The sequence below is a fragment of the Apium graveolens genome, chromosome 7 (genome assembly GCF_009905375.1).
Source record: "Apium graveolens cultivar Ventura chromosome 7, ASM990537v1, whole genome shotgun sequence".
Classification (NCBI taxonomy): domain Eukaryota; kingdom Viridiplantae; phylum Streptophyta; class Magnoliopsida; order Apiales; family Apiaceae; genus Apium; species Apium graveolens.
In genome coordinates, this window is record NC_133653.1 from 262,535,234 (window position 1) to 262,539,955 (window position 4,722).

Here is a 4,722-nt window from a genome sequence, read left to right on the forward strand (position 1 = left end):
CACTAATTCCCAAGTATGATTTTACATAATTGAATCAACTTCATTCTTGATGGCCTCTTTCCACATAGGCCCATCAGGTGAGGTAACCTCCTCCTTATAAGTTTTTGGGTCACCTTCTCCGAGTAAATAGGTCATAAAATCAGACCCATAGGATTTCTCCATTCGTTGTCTTTTGCTCCTTCTCACTTCCCCCAAATTTTTGTCTTCACTTTCGTCACTCTCATTATCGTCATCTACAGACTCATGAGATCGTTTAGATGTCGTAGGTTGTTGGTTTCCTGGATTACAGGGAAACATCGTCTCAAAGAATGAGGCATTCCTTGATTCCATAATGGTATTCTTTTGAATATCAGGAATCTTGGATTCATGAACAAGAAACCGATATGCAGTACTATGTGGAGGATATCCGATGAAAATACAATCCACAGTCTTAGGACCTATCTTCACCTTCTTCGGTGTAGGGATCAGTACCTTTGCAAGGCACCCCCACACTTTCAGGTGTTGGTAACTTGGTTTCTTTTTCTTCCACATTTCATAAGGACTTACATCCTTATTCTTGCGCATCGTAATATTTAAAATATTATTTGCGCTTAAGATGGTTTCTCCCCACATCGATTGTGGAAGCCCAGAGCTTAACAACATCGCATTCATCATTTCTTTCAGAGTGCTATTCTACCTTTCAGCCACACCATTTGACTGAGGGGAGTATGGTGCAGTGACCTCATGGATTATACCATGTTGTGAACAGAATTCTCCAAATGGTTCAACATATTCACCTCCACGATCACTTCGTATCACTTTGATTTTCTCAGTCTGTTGTGTCTCAACTTCTTCCTTATAGATTTTAAATTTATCTATAGCTTCGTCTTTGCTTTTCAACAAATATGCATAGCAGTATTTTGTACAATCATCAATGAATGTAATAAAATACTTGTTTCCTCCTCTTGTTGGAGCGAATTTTAAATCACATATGTCGCTATGTATTAGGTCTAGCACTTTGGTGTTCCTTTCTACACATTTAAATGATGATCTCGTTAATTTTGCCTCAACACAAGTCTCACACTTATGTTTTGAATCGATAGTAAGTTTAGGTATGTATTCTTTTGGACTTAAGCGTCGTAAAGTGTCATAATTTACATGTCCTAATCTAGCATGCCATAAATTAGGAGACTCAAGCAAGTAAGCAGAAGAATTCTTCATTTCATTATCGTCCTTAACGGACATTACATTGAGCTTAAAAAGCCCATCGGTTAAATAACCCTTGCCTACAAACATACCACTCTTAGACAAAATTACTTTATCTGACTCTATTACAATGCGAAAGCCATGCTTACTCAACAGAGAACCAGACACAAGGTTCTTGTGAATATCAGACATATAAAGTACATTCTTCAAAGTCAGATTCTTCCCAGAGGTCATCTTCAGGATCACCGTGCCTTCACCCTCAATGGTAGAAGTTGCTGAATTCCCCATGTAGAGCTTCTCACCAGCATCAGAAGCTTTGAGGCTAGAGAAAATCGCCTTGTCTGAGCAAACATGCCTAGTAGCACCAGTATCAATCCACCATTCACGTGGATTAGAACCGACCAGGTTCACTTCAGAGACCGTAGCACAGAGGTCTATATCACCCATATCCTTGGAGATATTCTCTACCATGTTTGCTTCTTTCTTCCTGTTGGGCTTCTTGGGCTTCTTGCAGTCAGAAGACCTATGACCAACTTTATCACAGTTGTAGCACTTCCCCTGAAATTTCGACTTCGAAATCCCTCCTTTGGGTGCCAGCTTTGCCCCTTTACTAGAATTAGTCTTCTTGGGCTTGGAGCTTTGAGCATGCTCCACCATGTTTGCCTTCTTAGTGGCAACATTAACTTTCTTCTCAGACCCTCTGTTGTCTTCTTCAATACGAAGTCTAACAATAAGATCCTCGGCCAACAATCCACTTCTTTGCCCCAGCGTCCTCGGTTTTATACTTATGGTCAAGTGACTCCCATAAGACCTTAGCTGTTGGCTTCGCGCTGTATACGTTATACAACGGGTCAGACAAACAATTTAACACATAGTTCCGACAGATGTAGTTGGAGTGCTTACAAGCATCAGCAGCATACACAGTCTACATGTTACTCTCAGCAGTGAGCAACGGTGGTTCTTCCTTAAGGAAGCGATCCATATGCAACGTGGTCAGATAAAAGTGCATCTTTTGTTGCCAACGTTTGAAGTTCATTCCGTTGAACTTCTCAGGTTTTTCAGCATGTGCAGCAGGCACAGTTGGCATAACAGGTGCAGCAGGCACCACAGGTGGAACAGATGGTACGTGCGTCTGTACTACAGGTGTATGCGCACCAGTAGGCACCGCAGGTATGATCGGAGGAGTGAATCCTGCCGATATCTGTCCAAGAGGAACACTAAACTGTCCAATGACAGTGTGTCCCACATGCACATGTCCCGAAGGCACATGTCCAACAGGCGTTTAACCCCCATCAGATCATACGATCCGTACGTTAGGGTTAATCGGCTGCTGGTGAACCCCATCAGATCCAGTGATCTGTGCGTTGGGATCAGCCGTCATGTTCATCGAATTGTTCACAGTTTGGTTCTCCATCGATCTGTTACTCAACAAAACAAGCAGATACAGATGTATCAGTCACAGATGTATATAAAATAAGTAGCTTTAAGATTGTGAATACAATCCGTGATTAATACATATAATCAAACAAATGTGTGCGTGAGTAAACGAAATCAAACGGAGGAAGAAAAGATATAAATAGAAGAGAGATCCTCGAGTCCAGTTGAAACTGTCTCCTTAAAGCTATTTCGCCTCTCACCGTATGTGCGAGTCGATAGCCTCCCAGGATAAAACGAGGTAGCGGCGGCGTTACGGATAACGAGCCCCTTCAGCGAGCTTGAACGGGTACGAAACTATCACCGAGAGAGAGAGAGAGAGAGAGTTTTGTGTTTAAAGGCGAATATGTTTTTTTGGTGTGTCTAACCCTAACGCCTTAGAGGTGTTTATATAGGTGTAGATAGACTTGTGCGCTACTCTTTTCCATAATTAAATATCATTAATTATGGAATCGGTGTAATATTTGCAAGCTACTCTATTCCATAAATAATCTGAAATAGAATCAGATAAAATATATCAAGACATACACCATATCAATTAATCTGAAACAAAATCAAATTAATTTATGCCATAATATTTGAGCCAAATTCTAATGGAAAATAATAATTTCCATTATTAAGAGAATATCATCATATCTCACAAATCTTTTAGTCATAATGCTCAAAAATATGACTTACCAATATGGGACTTATACCCATATTTTCCAACACATATAACCTGGTTATCTCATCCCCATTCCGAAATGCATAAACCCTAAATGTCAAAAACCATTGTGGACTGTAGAGTTACGGCAACCAAACACCATAATGAACAACATAATAATCTGGTCAGCAGCTTGCAGTATTACAGGTTTTGTCTCAACACCACCAAGCTACTTGAAGTATACCACGGAGAGAAGCTTGCAAATCTAGTTGTGTTTCCCTAGTGATCCAATTCGGAGCTCAACCGTCTTTGCCAACCTAAACATAATAGCAGGCAGAAGTAATTTGTGCAACGATTTGAGAAGATTCTTCAAAAATTTGTACATCTAACCACTTCATTCAAGGTCTCATACCCAGAACACCTAAGTTTAGAGTCCCTTCCATCAGTTCTATTAGCTCTTTCAACTAGGCATTTTATTCAAAATTTGTTGTGTGAGCAAATAGGAACTTGTACCGGTATTCTCATGGCCTTGAGCAAGGTAATATTTAGCTCCACATACCTTCTCGTATATACGAGAAGCATCCCTTAAGTGCCCCCCAACAATTTGCGGGATATTTTTCCGAGTTATCACAGAAAATTATGTAGCAGGAGAGTGCAATAACTCAAAGATACGACTAAGAGTCCATGCAGTTGTGTATTTCACGTGACTATTTTCATCTTTCATAGCATGAATTAAATAAACCAATCACGTATTAACCATGAGGGAGAGTTTCTCAATGCTTGGGCCTTCAAGGATTGAGCCAAAGGTATATATAGCGATTTTGTTAGACCGTCAATCAGATTTCGATATGTTGGACTCGACAAAGGGCATTACAAGTGGTATTATGGCATATATCATAGTACAATGATGCTATTGAAACAAGACACTCAAAATCAGCATGCCCAATTAGAGTGTCTTATGCCATGGCTGTCTCACAAACCCCCTTCATGATGAAATTTCGATCCTGTCTGATTCTGAAAGTTAGTCTGTGCAAAATTCTGGGCATCGCGTAATGCCCTTGTAGCTGCAAGGCGGGCATTTACAATTTGCTCTGCTCCATTCATTCCCTGGACTACAACACTAAGGACTGAGAGTTTACTTCATCTTGCACATGATTATTATGGGATATTTTCTCACATGCATACCTCACTGTTTCTAACGTTGCATATTTTAGAGGTGCAGGCTAATCTAGCTCAGTCATATTCAGAAGCAATGTTCCAACAAGTTCAGGCCACACTTTTTGTGGAATTTCAGATAAAGCTATTTTCGCTATAACTTGTGAAGCAGCATACCTTGCTTCGTGGACAGAAAATCTCAACAGCCAACTCATCCTTTTAGTAGAACAATAAGAACATTTAGGTTTATATAGGTTAATACATATATAAGAGTTGTATGTGAGTAAGAGAAGTGCTGAAAGTAA

The 4,722-nt window shown here is 40.1% G+C and overlaps 1 pseudogene; it reads right to left on the reverse strand.

The window, feature by feature from the left end:
- Positions 1-3,380: 3,380 nt before the first annotated feature.
- LOC141674841 (importin subunit beta-1-like) lies at positions 3,381-4,160 on the reverse strand (annotated as a pseudogene).
- Between the last annotated feature and the right edge of the window lie 562 nt (positions 4,161-4,722).